The following is a 17,453-nucleotide window of genomic DNA, read 5'->3' as shown; positions in this document are numbered from 1 at the left end:
AGTGGAGGGGACAGACCTGGTTCCAGTAGATGCTCAGCTCCTCACTGCTTAAGACCAAGCACTCGCTGTCTGCGAGCTGTAGGACCTGTTTCCAGTAATCCCCGAAGTCTGCTGGGAAGACAATGAGGTCAGAGAAAAGGACCTGTGACCTATCTAGAGGTCATCGTGGCCATCCTCCTGCAGGAACTACCCAGACTAGAGGGCAAGGATAATACCTTTCCTGCATCACAGATCTCTGCCCACTCATTGCTGCTATGCACAACAGAGTCCAGCCTGAGCGGTCTTGGAGTACCGTGCGTGCAGCTGTATTGCACTGCTGAGGCGGGAAGAGCCGCGGGCTCAGGAGGCGTGAGAGAGGTCCTGGCTCCTGGCATCAGCCAGTTCCCAGCCGCTTTGGTCTTCCATACCCAGTTCAGGGGAGGGGGGTGACTGACGCCCAGCTCTCTCTGCCCTGTGAGGACAGATTATGTAGGGGAGAACTGCAGAGGAGCGCCTGGGGCCAGATCAGGAAACAACTCAGGCTGGGAAATGAATTTGTGGCTGGAGCTCTGTGATTTTACGCTTTCCCTGAGGGCTGAAGGCCCCACCGTCCCCTGCTCCACGCACTGGCCCACGATGCAGATTCTGAGTTAATTAGCCTGGGGGAGGGGGTGCAGAACACACCGCTGTTTTGTTTTTAATTTCCTGAGTTTTTCCAACAAGCAGCCAGCCTTGAGACCCAGTGCCCTACCTTTCAATCCTCTCTCACGCAAAGACCAGAGGGGACGCAGATGCAGGTCCCCCCTACCAGGGACACGCTTGGAGGGTCTGGGAGAGGGAGGGGACTGGGGAGGGTAGAGGAGGGTACCATTGATTCCACCGTCTCCTTTGCTGTGGATTCCCTGGTCCCCCCAACATCATGGCACTTACGTCTCACCACTGTCCATTGGCTCCTGGCTGGCCCCGGAAGAAGAGACAGAAGACACAGGTGGTCTGTGCTAGCCCTGTGCGCCCCTGCCATCCCACCCGGTCCCGGGAGATCCTCCTCCTGTGCCATTGCGCTTCCTGCTGTGTCTACAGGAAAACCTCAAATAGGGGAGGTGACCCAGGGCCTCGCCTCCCTGGTGAGCTGTGCAGACGGCAGGGTGAATATGGCACCCCCATGCTTGGCTGGTTGCCAAGGCAGTTTAGGGACAGGAGAGCGAGGGGTGGTGCTGATGTTCTGGGTGAAGTGAACATATTATTACCTTGTTCCTCATCTCACATAGAGGAAGAACTTCCAAGCAGAGAAATTTAAAAGCAAGATTTATTAGAGTCAAAGACCTCCAAGCCAAAGAGGCATGGAGGGGGCCTCCAAGGTAATATCAGAGTACGAGGTGCCATTAATGTTACTGGGTGCTTATTAAAAATTTTGGAATATTAATAAGCATTGTAGGTTCTTGCCTAATATTCAGAGAACTGTGAATACTGGCATAAATGAACGAGGCAGCATGATAATTTTTGGGCTTTATATTCAGTGAGAGAAGGGGAGTGAGGGCCCTACCTAAGAAGGAGGGGAAGTCTGGACTCATCCCGGCAGCCGGGGCAGCCACCTGGAGGAGCACGCAGGCCAGGAGGCACAGGCGGGTGGCCCAAAGGCGCGGGCACAGCAAGGACCCACATGGAGAAAGAGGCAAAAAGGCCAAAAAGGGCCGGGCCCACCCCGTCTCAGGCCATTAATCCATTTCCAAAGGGGCGTGGTTAATTAGCCTGATTGGTGGTGGACACACAGGTGAGGTCACACAGGGGGCATGGTGAAGGCGTGGTCTTCCAGCTCACAGACCTGATCAATTTTATCCTGTATGTCTGCCTACAACAAAGGGAAGAAAAAAAAACCGGAAGTGGCTGGTGGTAGTGGGGTTTTTAAGCACAATTTAAAAAAAAAAAGAAAAAAGTGACCATCAGATTGACATCCAGTTGCAAGGCAGGGACAAAACCCATCAAAAGACCTGATTTGCAATCCTTTATCCTCTCTGGCTTGCTTTTTTTTTTTTTTTTTTTTTTTTTTTGACAGGCAGAGTGGATAGTGAGAGAGAGACAGAGAGAAAGATCTTCCTTTGCCATTGGTTCACCCTCCAATGGCCGCCGCGGCCGGCGCACCGCGCTGATCCGATGGCAGGAGCCAGGTACTTATCCTGGTCTCCCATAGGGTGCAGGGCCCAAGCACTTGGGCCATCCTCCACTGCACTCCCGGGCCACAGCAGAGAGCTGGCCTGGAAGAGGGGCAACCGGGACAGAATCCAGTGACCCGACAGGGACTAGAACCCGGTGTGCTGGCGCAGCAAGGCGGAGGATTAGCCTAGTGAACCACGGTGCCGGCCTTGGCTTGCTCTTGATAAAACAAAAAAGCCACCTAGAAGGCTGGGAAAGGTAACTTGTTTTTGCCATAATCTGTGAGCTCTGGAGATGGAATCGCCACACCCAAGCTATTATCATGGTAAATTTGGAGATTCCTAAGGAAATACACCCCAATTTCCACTGAGTGCCTATTAACTCATTGGACCCCTCACACTGACAGCTTGGGAGAGCCAAGTGCTCCCTCTGTGGGAGCCCGCACGTGTGTCTTTCCCAGGGGCTCGGGCCATGTCGCTGCTAGCCCTCAGGTCACGCCTGTGCCCGTTAGGAGCGGGCGCCCTCTGCACAGGGGCAGTCCTGAGGTGTGCTCCCTGGCTCGGGCAGCACAGCGGGGGCTGTTTCAGCCTCTACTTGCCCCTCAGCTGGGCGGCCTTGTAAAGAACACGACCTGTGACCACGCAGTCCACACGGCAGGCTCCAGGAAGCACGGTGGTGAAGGAGGAGAGAGGGGAGGGCAGGCAGCGGGCTGGCCAGCGGTCCCTTCCCTGCTTTAGGCACCATTCCTGGGCTCACGTGTGTTCACACATGTGCAGGAGAGGGTGGGAAGATCAAGCCTCCTTGGTGTGATCGCTCAGGATGAGGGGGCGGGACTGAGTGATCTCCGTGACACACTCACACACACACACGTATGCATTTTTTCTCAGTCCCCGAAGGACTAGCTAACCTCACCCCATTTCCCAGGTGTGTGAGCTCATTGTCTGGGGACATTTTACAAATGAAGACAATGCGGCTCAGAAAGAACCCAGGGTAGCTGGAGCCAGGCTCAGATGCTGCAGCTTCTGCATGGAGGGTTTTGTAGCCTACCTCCCGCAGGTGCACACATTAACACACAGACCAGATCCTGGCCTCAGCCGCCCTGGCTCCCCAGGCATCCTCCCAGCCCCGCCAGGCAGCTGATGCCTCCAAAAGTTGCTCTGGCCCTGGTGCCAGCGGCTGTCTCTGCGTGGCTCTCCAGAGTGGCCTTGAACCCAATCAACTCCCTTCCTGGTCCCACTAGCTCCCTGGGCCCCAGGCAGGGAGGCTGGGTGGGCTCCGGGAAGCAGGGCCTCTTCTTGGGGTCCTGGCTCCTGTAGCATCTCATCAGGTCCACCACGTGCTGGGCCTCACCTGACCACCCGTCAGAGGCACCTCGGGGGGCTGCATGCCCATGGTCTCTTGGCTGATGATGGTGAACACTGCATTGGGAGGTCTGGGCTGTGCAGGGGCTGGGAGGCAGGAGCCGAGGGACCAGGCAGGAGGCTGGGGCTGAGCGTCCTGGTGGATGTGCACACAGATGTGCGGTCAGTAAACGCTAGGTTTCAGGCCCACCTGAGGTTCCGATTTGAGCAGCTGAGTCTCCCAGGTCAAGGGCAGGCATGACACCACACCACAGGCTTGTGCCCTCCAGCTGGGCGAGGTGTCCCAGCTGACCTGACCATCTCTCTACCAGGAGGAGGTGGTGGAGCAGGGCTGGGAGAAGGCAGGGATGGGTGCTGTGGACAGCAGGGACTTGAGCCACAGAGCTGGTCTGGCCCGAATTGTGTCTCTCCTTTCATGAGCATGTGAACCCTAGATACATGGAGTGGAAGAGAGAAGGGTGAGGATGCCAGGACATGAACCTACCCTTGCTCTGCCCTCCTGAGCCCCAGTCCCTCACGGCACCATCCACGATCCCATCTCTGCCCCAGACACACTGCCACCAGAGCTCTGTGCCTCTGGAATTCTGTCCCAAAGCTGCAGGTGAGGATCATATGCCCCAGGGGACTTTGTCGAGTGTCCGTGATCACACTAGCAGGCAGGCCCGCAGCTCACACTGTCCCAGGAGAAGCCTCCCCAGCTAGGGTCCACCCTGTCCTCCACCTCCATCCTGGACCAGGAGGGGCCTGACCTCACCCCTGTCCTGCCTTGCCAGGTTGGGTGGGGGCAGCAGGCTGCCTTCTGGGCATGTGGCTCGGAGCCCTGCCCCCTCTCATCTGCACATGTGATAAGTGGACCCTGGAGAACATCACAGGGCGTGCAGCCGAGCGCACCCTGCAGAGCCCACCCCTCCGTGTGCAGCATCCAGGCCATCTGTCCCACTTGGACAGGCCCAAGTCTGAAGGCTGGAGAAGGCCGGGCCACCTGGAGTCGTGCCCCAGGGGGCTGCCTGGCATTCTCAGCCATCCACTGCCCACCTGCAACCGCCGGGTGTGACGGCTTCCTACCACCCCGTCTCCAGCTCCACACTCACTACTCGAGTGATCACGGACAAGGTGCTTATCTTCTCAAAGCTCCTGTCCCCTCATCTGTGCATGGAAATCACGTGAGGGCCTAACTAATGATGCGCTATTGTGAGCATTGCATGAGGCTACCTGTAAAACTGAGAATAGTGCCTAGCACGGAGTACGTACGCGGCAGGTGTTGCCTTATCCCATAGAGTGAGGATGAGGTCACCACCTTCAGTGAGTGAGCTTCTGCTCATCCCACCTCCACGGGCCCCGAGGCACTCACACCCACAGCTATTAATCCTCATTTATCTTCTGACCATGGCTTCCTTCATTCATCCACCGGCTACTCACTTAGGGCCAATGAGGCGAGGACTGAGGATCAGGCAGTGGTTAAAAAGGATGCCTGCTGTCCTCTCCCTCTCGCCCTCCTGTGTGCTTATTCAAACAGGAAGTCTTAGACATGATTATGGGTCTAGCATTATGAAGAAGTACAGGTGCTGTGAGGGCACACAGCAGGGACCTGTTGGTGTAGAACAGGGAAGGCTTCCCTGAGGAGGTGATATTCGAGCTGAGAGCTGAAAGAGGAGTGAGTCTCTACTAGAGAGAGAGGACTGGGACAGGAGTGAGTCTCTAATGGAGAGAGAGGACTGGGGCACAGAATGTTCACCGATCATGGGGGGAGAGGGAGTGGCATGTTTTAGGAACTAGAAAAAAATGGCCCTTGGGATTTTTTTTTTTTAAGATTTATTTATTTATTTGAAAGTCAGAGTTACAGAGAGGCAGAGGCAGAGAGAGAGGTCTTCCATCTGCTGGTTCATTCCCCAAATGGCTTCAATTCCTGGAGCTGCACTGATCTGAAGCCAGGAGCCAGGAGCTTCTTCCGGGTCTCCCACGTGGGTGGCAGGGGCCCAAGGATTTGGGCCATCTTCTACTGCTTTCCCAGGCCACAGCAGAGAGCTGGATCAGAAGACGAGCAGCTGGGACTAGAACAAGTGCTCATATGGGACGCTGGCACTGCAGGTGACGGCTTTACCCACTATGCCACAGCACTGACCCCGGTTGTGATCTTTTTTAACCATGATCTGTTACACACATCCTCATCCAAAGCAAAAGTTGGGAAGGGAGGCATTGAAATGGGAGCCTGCAGCCCAGCGAAGGTGATGCAGGCTTCCTGGTACCTGTTTCATGCACCAAACTCTGCTGCTTAGATGCCTGTGTTCCAGCCGTGGCCCCTGACTTCTACATTTGTCCATGATGAGCCAGTCGGCAGGTGAGACTCCTGCCCAGGGATTGCTCAGGACCCTGACCTTGCGAAGCACGCTGCTGCCCAGGAGGGTGAGGTCCAGGGGGAGCAGGGGTGGCTGGAGGCCGTGGAGGAAGTTCATGGCTAAGCTGGTCTCATGGAGGGTAGGGAAGCTGAGCTGCCAACTGAGGCTGGGTGTGGGCGGCACCTTCTCCAGGGAGCCCTTGGTGTTATCCCCATCACCATGACCAGGGACTGCTGGGGTAGCCCCAGGTGGACAGGATGTACTGAAACTCCATCTTCTCCGTGCTGGCTGCTACTTCAACGAGGTGATTCACCACAGAGCCCCAGGCAAATGAGAGCGAGAGATGGAAGAGTGACCCCTTAGTTACAAGAGCAACCGGTAAGACACAAGCTGCGTGTGACGCCAAGCTGTGGGGACCCTGGCCTGGTCCCAGAAGCTTGCGAGGCGGGGTGGGGGAGGAAAAAGAGAGGAAGGGAGGGCCAGCAGACAGCACAGACCCCAGCCTGCTGTATACTCTGCTACTTGTTTCTGTTTATCTCCCCTAGGAGACTCTGAGCCCAGGAAGGAGCAATATTATGTCCTGCTTCTGCTTCAAAATGCCATCAATTGCTACTTTGATTATGAAAGTAATACACATGCTCAGAGAAAATCTAGGGAACTCAGCTATGAAAAGGAAAATTAAATAATCAGTAATCCAAGCTTCCTGAGTTGGTCTCTATTAATATCTTCGGATATTCTTTGATGATGCCTTGATACATTTTCAGGTATCTTTCTGTTCTCTCTCTTTCTTGTGATCTTCCGATCACACAATGCATGGAGCATGCGTGTGCATCCCCACCCTGCTGCTCTCCCTCCCGAAGCAGGGTGGCTGGTGGAGCGCTGTTCTGCTCACGGAAGAACCGTAATCATTCCTCCTTGTACTTCCCCATGGCACATATGCACTGCACAATGCCTCTGTAGAAGCAAGTGGGAGTCTAGACTGAAGCGAAGACATCACAAAATAAGCATTTGCAAGCCCACCTTTCAGTCTAGGTGACTGCACAATAGTAAACACGCTAATTGTTACAGATTGTTTGGGGAGCCTGGGGACAAGGATTAGAGGAGAAATGGCCTGTGTGGAAGCATTGCATCTGCAAAGCTATTGGCACTGCAGTCAGAAGCTGCTGGAAGTGTGCTGGCAGAGTCCCTCTGGGCAGCCAGCTAGAGAGGCTGAGCTCCAGGCAAAACCACCGTGGTGCCAGGCATCGGACAGCTTGGCTACTCCAGGTCCCTCGTGTTTCTGCCCTTACTTCTCCGCTGTTCTCCAGACGGCCCCGCAACGCTGTGGCATGTTTCTATCTGTCTCCTTTTGTCCTCTTGGGCTCACAGGAACCAGAACAGTATCTGTCAAGTGGGGCAAGCGAGGGATCCAGCAGTCACTCCACCCTGACTTCGAATCCCACATTCCCCACTTACTCTGTGTGTGGCCCGTGAGTCCCCGGGGCCACGTTTTCTCAACAGTAAAATGGGAACGCTAGTCACTGCCTTGCGCAACTCCACTTCACATCCTGACTGGTGAAAGCCGGGGCTGCTGTCTCCTTTGTCTCAGTGCCCAGCGCCCCTTTCATCTCGTTTCTGGTGCCAGTACCTCCCTGATGCCTGTTAAGGTGTCACCAACCACCTCCAGGTTGCTCCAGCCAATGACCAGTTCCCAGTTCCTGGTTTGTGTATGGTTCACATCTCTCTCCCTCCCTCCCTCCCTCCCACCCTCCCTATATCTCTCCCTCTCTCTCTCTCTCATCCTTTCTGGCCTTAGCCCTGTGTCAATATTCTGTTTCTCTTTCTCTAGTCACATCCTCTCTGTGTCTTTTGCAGGCTCATATTCTGTTGTTTGACTACAAGGCTGGATTCTAAGCCCTCTCCTCTCCTTTTCTCACTATGTGTTCTTGCTCTAGTTGATCTCAGCATCTCTAGTTGGACATTCAAAATCAACATATCTGGGGCCAGCATCATGGTGTAGCAGGTAAAGCTGCCACCTGCAATGCTAGCATCTCCTATGGGTGCCAGTTTGAGTCCCAGCTGCTCCACGTCCAATCCAGCTCTTTGCTAACAGCCTGGGAAGGCAGCAGAAGATGGCCCAAGTGCTTATCTTGCTTGCAGTCTCCCTTCTACCCACATGGGAGACCTGGAAAAAGCTGCTGGCTCCTGGATTCAGCCTGGCCCAGCCCTGGCCATTGCAGCCTTCGGGGGAGTGAATCAACAGATGGAAAATCTCTGTCTCTCTCTCTCTCTCTCTCTCTCTCTCTCGGAAATGGAGCAGCTGGGACTCGAACTGGCGCCCACATGGGATGCCAGTGCTGCAGGCAGCTGCTTTACCCACCACGCCATAGTGTCAGCCCCCAGAGTGATAGTTTTAAGAGGTAGGTGGTAGCATGTCCTGCTCAGGATCCTCCAAGGCATCCTTTCTAGTCCTCAGTAAACCCAGTGTTCTTACAGTGACCCACCAAGTCCCACGTAGTCTGCTCTCACCTCCAGGTGTAGCTTGCCAACCTCACCAGCTGCTAATCTCTCCCTCTCTCACTCTTCTGCTGTTCCCACCTCACTGGCAGCTCCCGCCCTCTGCCTGCAGCGCTCTCCCTAGGAGAGCCCCGTGTCTTCGCTTCAAGTCTCTATGCAAATGACACCTAAGCAGTAAAGCTTTCACAAACACGCGTCTACACCGAGTGGCACCCCCAGCTCCGGCGAGCCTTGTTCTTCCTTACCCAGAAGGCTGCAAACTTAGGATTTCCACAGCAAACGTTTCCCCGCAGGATCAGGCTACTCAACTCCCCTTAGAGATTTGATTCAAGCAAATGCCAGGTGGCCGTGATGCTACATGTCTGTCTGTCTGTTTCCCTCCTTCCGCCCTTTAGATTCTAAGCTGCACAAGCCAGGGACTTTGTCTCATTCAGTCAGTGCTGAGGCTGAACGGACCTCACCCAGGCGCTGGCTTCAGTCACCACCCAACACAGCCGACTCGGGCATTTTCCCACCGGGAGCTCGGAACTTCCCTCTGAGGTCCGCGTGGCAAATCTGGGCTCTTTGAAGGCACCTCAAGCTCAGCGTGTACAAAACTGAACACAGGACGGGCTTCTCCAAACCCGGGCCTCTCTTCCCGTTCCCTGTATCACCACGCTGCCATTCAGCACTTAGGTGCTGAGCACCAGCTGTGTGCCAGGCCCCAGGGACAGAGCACTGAGCAGACAGACACAACCCCGCGCTCTCAGGGCTGGGGACTCTGCTGACCCCTCCCTCCCTTTGGAAACCAGACATGGCGTGAACCCTGACATCCCTCCGCCTCCTCACTGGCCCTCTATAGCCAATCCAGTGCCAGGCTGGGTGGATTTTTCACCTCTTAACTACTGCTTAACCCAGTCCTTTCCCTCAGAACCCCAGCATAGACCCCAATCTTCTCTCGCCTGAGTGAAGACAGCAGGCTTTTGTCGGGCCCCTTCTAAGCCATTGTCCACTGCAACTACAACGAGCTCCTTCCTGTCACAGCCGCCCCTGCCTGACAGCAGACCCTCCACGGGCTCTCCACTGCTCCTTTCCTCTCCCAGCTCCAGCCATGGTGGCCTTTTGACCAGCCTTATACTTACCACGCCCCTGCTGCCACAGGCCCTTTGCATACCCTGTCGCCTGTTCCTGGAAAGCTTTCTGCTCCTCACCCACTTAACTCACATGGATTCTTCCCATTCCAGCTCTAACACAACTTACTCTGGGAGGCCTCTTCTGTCTCAGTGAAACCCGCTGTTAATAAGCTTTCACGGAACCCTACATCTCTCCCTTCTCTCGCTTCTCACAGCAATGCTACATTGATCGGGGTGGGAAGCTCCTGCAGGGCCGGGCCATATCTCGTTCATCCTTCACTGCCTCCCAGCGGCCAGCACAATGCCTGCCACGTAGTAGGAGCGCCCGAAGCACTCATCAAGTGATGAATAAATGCGCAGGCGGGAGGAGCACCTGGCGAAGTGATGCACCTGTGATGCCTCGAGCGCCCAGCCCAGCTCTCCGCACGCAGCAGTCACTGACTGCCATGAACTCCTTTACCCGTTCCACCCTGGGAGTTCCCAGACCTTGGGAAGGGAAAGTGGCAGGTGTTGTCATCAGTGTCTTCCAGGAGAGTCTTGTCAATGCCATCTGTTTCCTTTTGCTCTTTGCTCCAAAGCCCATCAATCCCAGACTAATCTGACTGAACTCCAAAGCCAGCAGGCAGGTGTCGGGGGAGGAAGGTGCAGGAGCCCTAAGCTATCTCACCTTTCCCCCTCTTCATGAAGTGGGGGGTCCAGGCTCAGAGGGAGAGTGTGGGACCTCAGCTGTCTTGAGGGGCGTGATGACCAGGGAGCAGGTGACAAATAGATCCATGCAGGAGGCCAACAGGAGACCTCCCCTCCCCAGGTTCTCTAGGTGATGAACCAGCAGTCTCGGCAGGAGGACGTGGCTGCCATGGTTCTCGGACTTGACCTCCCAAGCATCCACAAGGCAGGCAATCGCATGGCCAAGTACGTGCAAATCCTGCAAGAATGAGACTGGCGCTCAGCCCAGTGGGAAGAGAGCAACGAGTGGGAACAGTGGTCACGAGGGGAAAGGAAAGGTCCATTAAAGTATGTCAAAGTGACAGCCAGGGGCCAATCAAGGCCAGAGATCCGAGTCCCCAGGCCTCAGCCTCCAGCAGGGGAGCTGCATGCCTGTGGCCACTTGGATGATGTTTGTCACCATGTTGAACCCTGCAAGGGGAGGTCTGGGCTTTACAGGTGCTGGGAGGGAAGGGTATGGGGGCTGAGCAGGTGGCTGGGGCTTTGAGGGTCCCAAAATGAGGTGGCCGAGTCGCTAAAAGGGATTCACAGCCCAGCTGTGGCTGTCGGCATGAGCAGGTTGGTGCTGGGTGTCCGGCTGGTGCACCTTCCTTGCAAGCATCGGGGCCGTGAGTCTGCCTTCCGGTTCCAGCATACGAGCTGATGGATCGCAACAGTGATCTTTGCTGCTGGGACAGCCGCACTTGGCTATTCCATCGCCACAAAGCCATGGGAAGGTTTATTCCCGCTGGGAAGGCCAACCCCAAGACAGTTCATGCTTCTGACATGGAGGGTTTGGGAGATAAAGCTGTGCACTGCTGTTGCGGAGGTTCAAAAGTTCCTGGTCTGTGATGGGTTCCATGCAAAACACAACAAAGAGACTGGAGCCCACGTGGGACCCCTGATGCTCAAGGAAAAGGAAACATAAATGGACAGTTTGGATGCCACAAACCCACATGTCATGATGCGACCTGGCTGTTTAATTAGAGTGACTGCGCTTCTACTTCACCTCCCTTGGTCCGGGATGTGATATATTGCAAACTGCACCTTTCACATTCATGGCATTTACTTTTCTTGTTGAAACTTCATGGCGTACATTTGTTTAAACAAAAACCAAAAAAAAAAAAAAAAAAGTAAAAACCAGCATCATGGCCTGTGAGTTATTTTGGTCTTGTAAGGGTCTGTTTCTTTAAATTTAAAGTAATAATATTATGATATAGTTGTATCTTGAGGTTGATGTGTTAAATTTTTCTCAACATTGTGCCTAAGCAGATTGTAAGTTTCAAGCAAAAAATACCAAATGACTTAGTAGAAGGTAAATAGGGTGTGATCAAGCTACACAGACTTCTTAATACAACCTAGGAAAAGCCCGGTTATGACCTTGATTTTGTTCTTGACAGCAGTAATGACAGTGAGAGGATATGGCTTCTGTGGTTTCAAAGTTTTCCATCAAAAAAATGAGTTGTGAATGCTGTTCTGCTTAATTATAACTGGCTAGGCCAATAACAAAGGGGCAATAACTTCTTTGTACTCATCTTGATGGTTGTTTCATTGATCCATTACAGGAACTAATAGATCAAAGTGGAAAAAAAAGAGATTCATGCCACTCTCAGGGGACTTGGTCAATTTTTTTTAAGAATTATTTATTTATTTGAAAGGTAGAGATACAGAGAAAGAAGGAGAGAGAGAGAGAGAGAGAGAGAGAGAGAGAGAGAGAGAGAGAGGTCTTTCATCTGCTGGTTCACTCCTCAAATGGCCTCAACAGCCAGGGCTGGGCCAGGCTGAAGCCAGGAGCCAGGAGATTCTCCTTGGTCTCCCATGTGAGTGCAGGCGTTCAAACACTCCGGCCATCTTCCACTGCTTTCCCAGGTGCATTAGCAGGGAGCTGGATCGGAAGTGGAGCGACCGATACTCAAACTGGAGCCCATGTAGGATGCAGGCACTGCAGGCAGGGGTTTAGCCTTGCCCCAGACTTAGTTAATATTCACAGGAGTGACAGTGAGGGGCTGCATTTGTTACAAGAGGAACATTTTTTAAAAAAAGATTGATTTTATTTATTTGAAATACAGAGTTACAGAAAGAGGTAGAGACAGAGAGGTCTTCTATCCGCTGGTTTACTCCGCAGATGGCCGCAATGGCCGGAGCTGAGCTGATCCAAAGCCAGGAGCCAGGAGCTTCTTCCAGGTCTCCCATGTGGGTGCAGGGACCCAAGGACTTGGGCCATCTTCTACTGCTTTCCCAGGCCATAGCAGAGAGCTGGATCAGAAGAGGAGCAGCCGGGATTAGAACCGGTGTCCATATGGGATGCCGGCGCTTCAGGCCAGGGCTTTAACCCGCTGTGCCACAGCGTCGGCCCCATGGAACAGGTTGTTATAAGGTAGGGCAGCATCTCAAGTCTTGCAGGTATCCCTTGTCCTTCTGCCTTCGGCCACGCTGTGACGCAACTTGAGTCTCCTGCCGGATGCAGCCACCCAATCTCAGATTTTCAGCCTCTGGAACTGTGAGCCAAAATAAAGCTTTCTTCTTCTTCTTCTTTTTATTTTTTTTAAATAAATAACTCCGTCTGTGGTATTCTGCTATAACAGAAAACAGAGATGGAAATATGTATCCCAAAATGGGGTATTGCTATAAGAAGACCTGAAAATGTGGAGGGGTCTTTGGCACTGGACGATAAGCAGCGGTTGGGACGGTTTGAAGGGAGTGCCGGGAAAAGCAGGGGCCACATACATGCAGCATTAGGGGAGACTGAGGGCTCAGGAGACAAGAGGAGCAGGGGAAGACAGAAGCTCCTCGGAGACCACGTGAACGGTCGTGAGCGCAATGCTGACAGCAACGTGGACAGTCAGGGCGGCGAGGACAAGGTCTCCTTCGGAAAGGAAGGGTCTTTTGCGGGACTAGAATACAGACCTGCCTGGTGATAAATGGGCAAAGGCTTGGGCAGAATCCTGCCCATGACCCAGGAGCTCGTGGAAGGCTGAAGTTAATAGTGGTGAACGGCAGTACCTGGCAGAAGAAATACCCTAGCCACAAAGCCTTCATGCCGCCATGCAGCGGCTCAGGGCCACCGCCAGTGAATTGCGAGAGCACAGGGATGACCTAAAGGCAGCATTTATCATGAACAGGCAAGCAGAGCATAAACATCGGGAAAATTCAGAACTTGGCCATGAGTGAAAAAGCATGCGAGAGTGCAGCCAAGCAACCGTTTGCTAAAGAGATTAGCATGGACAGAGGGAGCCAGGTGCAATTCATCGGGACAGTGAGAGAACGGCCCCCAGATGTGTTAGGGATCTCTCAGGCTGCCTCTCCCAACACAGGCTCAGAATATCAAGGCCTGAAGGGCTCACCGCCCAGGGCTGCCTTGTGCCTCTGCTGCCCACGCTCCGGCACGGCACTGCGCAGCTGCTCCCGCCAGGGCTCCAGCAGGCCCAGGTGCGGCTTATGCTGCAGCTCCAGAAGATGCAAGCTGGAAGTCTTGATGGCATGCAGTGGTGGTGGTGATTCTGCAAGTGTGTGAAATTCTAGGGCTGTGGAGGCACGGCTTCTTCCTAAGACGTCAAAGGATGCATGGAACGGCCTGGGGGTCCAGGCAGCGGGTCTCAGGGCTGGACCCCCTGCAGAGAGCCCCTACCCGGGCGACACTCAGCCGAAACATGGGGTTGGAACCATCACAGAATCCACATCAGGGCAGTGCTCAGCTGGGCTCCAGGGGCTGGAATGCCACCAGGACCCTAGGACTATGGAATTGCCAGAGTACAATGCCAGTGGGGGAGAGCTGAGTCCTGGGACCCCAACCCAAGAAAGCTGGCGTACGGACTGAGCCCAGCAAAGCCATGGGTGGGCGCAGGGCAGCATGACGGGTTGGAGGCCCAAACTCTGCTCTGTGTCTAAAAGGCAGAGCATGGAGTGAAAAAGTCTCTTTTAGGAGCTGGGCTGTGGCACAGCAGGTTAAAGCCCTGGCCTGCAGCAATGGAATCCCATATGGATTCTGGTTCAAGTCCTGGCTGCTGCACTTCTTCCTTTTTTTTATTTTTTTTTTAATACTTTATTTGTTTGAAGGGCAGAGCTACAGAGAAGCAGAGGTGAGAGATGGAGATAGAGAGAGAGAGAGAGAGAGAGAGAAAGAGAGGGAGAAAGAGAGAGAAAGAAAAAGGTCTTCCATCCATTGGTTCACTCCCTAAATGGTTGCTGGCCACAATGGCCAGAGCTGAGCCAATCCAATGTCAGGAGCAAGGGGCCTCTTCTGGGTCTTCCACACAAGCGCAAGGACCCAAAGACTTGGGCCATCTTCTATTGCTTTCCCAGACCATAGCAGAGAGCTGGATTGGAAGTGGGGCAGCCAGGACACAAACCGGCACCCATATGGGATGCTGGCACTGCAAGCAGCAGCTTTACCCCCTATGCCACAGCACTGACCCCTGCTCCACTTCTGATCCAGCTCCCTACTAATGCACCTGGGAAAGCAGTGGAAGATGGCCCAAGTCCTTGGGTCCCTGTACCCATGTGGGAGACCTGGAAGAAACTACTGGCTCCTGGCTTTGGATCAGCTCAGCTCCAGTTGTTGCTGCCATTTGGGGAGTGAGTGAACTAGTGGATGGAAGACTGACCTCTCTCTCTCTCTCTCTCTTTCTGTATCTCTTCCTCTCTCCTGTAACTCTGCTTTTCAAATAAATAAAATAAATTTATAAAAAAAAAAGTCTTTTCTGGTTTTAACACTTACCCCCTGCCTTCTTGGGTTTTGGACTTGCTCGGGCCTGTTACCTTTTCCTTCTGGCCTATTTATCCCTTTAAGAATGGGAACAGGGGCTGGCGCCGTGGCGCAGTAGGTTAATCCTCTGCCCTTAGTGCCGGCATCCCATATAGCGCCAGTTCTAGTCCTGGCTGCTCCTCTTCCAATCCAGCTCTCTGCTGTAGCCTGGGAAAGCAGTAGAAGATGGCCCAAGTCCTTGGGGCCCTGCATCCACATGGGAGACCTGGAGGAAGCTTCTGGCTTCGGATCAGCAAAGCTCTGGCCGTTGTGGCCATTTGGGGAGTGAACCAGCAGATGGAAGATCTCTCTCTGTCTGTAACTCTACCTCTCAAGTAAATAAATAAATATTTTTTTTTAAATGACAACATGTCAGACCCATGCTCAGTCACTGGGGATGTTGAGGCAGGCAGGGCCAGGAAGAGAAAGGACATCGAAGAGCTGGAGGCAGATGGGTCATTCTTGATTCAGGCAGCAGTAGCAGCGGCATAGGTGACCAGCACAGAGCAGCCGCTGCTGCCTGCAGGCCTGGGGTTATACAGGGTTATACAATAGCGGCCATTAGCCAAGCAGTCACCTAGCAGAATACTGGGCTCACTGACCAGCAGGAATGTATCTATCACTGGGACCTGCCCAGATGCCATGAGGCATAGATAAGAAGGCATAGTAGTATGCAGTTGCAACGCTATTAATCAATCTGCTTACCTGGATTTTATTAATGGTTCCAACAGAACGCCCACTCTACGTCCATTTGCATTTGGGAAATCATTCCCTTGCTTGGATTTTATAAGCTTGTGGCTAGACTTTGGGCTCTTGAGTTGATATTGATGACAAGTTAATACTCTTAGGACAATGGGGATGGAAGGATTGTAGTTTCCATGTGAGAAAGACAGGAGCTTTGGGGGCCAGGAGCGGAATGCTGAAGTCAGGAGACGGTTTGCCATCTGAAACCCATGCTGGAATCGGATAGCCCTCATGGTGGTGTTGGGAGACGGGGCCCTTGAGAAGTGACCGGGCTGTTAAGAGACATGATGGCTGCCCTCATGGAATTGGGTTAATTCTCGCAGGAGTGAATGAGTTCTTGCTCCCGAGGGACTGCATTGGTTACAGTGAGAACAACATGTTCTAAAACGAGGCCACTTCTCATGTTTGGTCTCTTCTGCCCGAGTCTGCGTGCCCGGCTGCCTTCCCGCCCTGTGAGGGTGCAGCCCAGGCTCTTGCAGGTAGGACTGCCCAGGCTTGGACTTCCAGCTCCCAGAACCACGAGGCAAATAAACCTCTATTCCTTACTAGCTCTCCTGTCTGTGCTAAGGCAGTCAGCTCCCTCGGAATCTCGTGGTCTAAGCGTAGGGGAGGTGTGGTTCCCCAAGAAACAGCAAGGCATCATTAGCAGACCCTTTGTGGCGTGGATAAGCAAGCACTCACTGTCCAGGACAACAGGCAAGCCAAAGGCCAGATGCGGAGGAGAGAGCTGATGCTTGGCGGTCCCACGCCTGGCTAGGGCAGAGCTGAGCCCCGACTCTCGGTGCACGCTGGTCCCAGAGGGCCTCCAGAAAGCTCCTGGGTGGGGTGGCCTCCCGCTGCTGAAGACCCATTCCCACCACCCCAGCAGAGTGATTTTCTTTTCTCCCTGGCTTTGGTGACAGCAACTAACAGTCCAGCTATTAGCAATGTCTTCATTTCAAAAACACCAAGCCTGCTTGCAGTCCCTGAGGCCTGAATTTCCAATGATCCCCCTGGTTCTGAGCAGCAGCAGCAGCCCGTGTCTCCTTGTTACTCTCATAATGATCCAGCGTCAGATGTGGGCCAACCAGGACTCGGTACCCAAACCCAGTCGTACTTTGATGGAGGAGGCTGCCCAGCAAGCACAGAAGGGAGAGATGGAACCAGGCCCTCCTCCCTCTACTTGCTGCAGGCCAGTTTCTCCTGGTGGACTCCCATTCGGCCCTGGGGAGAAGACGGCACAGCTGAGCCGGGAGCAGTGAAGCCCACCGAGGAAAGGAATCGCGCCATCAGCCGCGATGCCTCTATTCACAAACCAGCAGGGGCCGCACCACGACGCACCTGGGCACCCACGGCAGCCGGATCCCCTCCGTGGACGCTGCTGAAAGACCTGACTCTGCAGTGCGCATGGGTCCTGGCCAAAGGAGAGCTGTTGCTTGTGTCTGATTCGTTGTCACCCAGTTAATACCCTGCTATAACCGTAATAGAGGTGGACTAGGACAACGGACTCATTTTACTCAAAGTCACTTGAGCCAAGTAGCATGGTGCTTTGGCACACAGTAGGTGCTTGATACATCCATGCTCACTGCATGAATGAATGAGGAGCTTTTGGGGGCGCATGTGTCGGCTCAGTAACCTTGGCTGAGGAGCCACCTGACGTGCACACAGGGCGTGATGTACTGAGAGCAGCAGGGCCCCTGGTCCTCTGTGGAAGGCAGCAGGATCTGGACATCTGAGCAGCCCACTTCCACGGAGACAGCGCCACAGCCACTGCAGGCTCGAAGCCACCGCACGCCTCCCGTAACCGGCTCTGCTGGATCAGATGGGCAGGTAATCCGCGGCGGTG

General features: G+C 53.9%; 1 pseudogene; it reads left to right on the top strand.

The window, feature by feature from the left end:
- The first annotated feature begins 10,255 nt into the window (after positions 1 to 10,255).
- Positions 10,256 to 11,248, top strand: LOC127483588 (CDGSH iron-sulfur domain-containing protein 1 pseudogene; annotated as a pseudogene).
- Positions 11,249 to 17,453: the final 6,205 nt, after the last annotated feature.

This window comes from Oryctolagus cuniculus, chromosome 1, assembly GCF_964237555.1.
Source record: "Oryctolagus cuniculus chromosome 1, mOryCun1.1, whole genome shotgun sequence".
Classification (NCBI taxonomy): domain Eukaryota; kingdom Metazoa; phylum Chordata; class Mammalia; order Lagomorpha; family Leporidae; genus Oryctolagus; species Oryctolagus cuniculus.
This window is presented reverse-complemented; position numbering and strand designations above follow the sequence as displayed.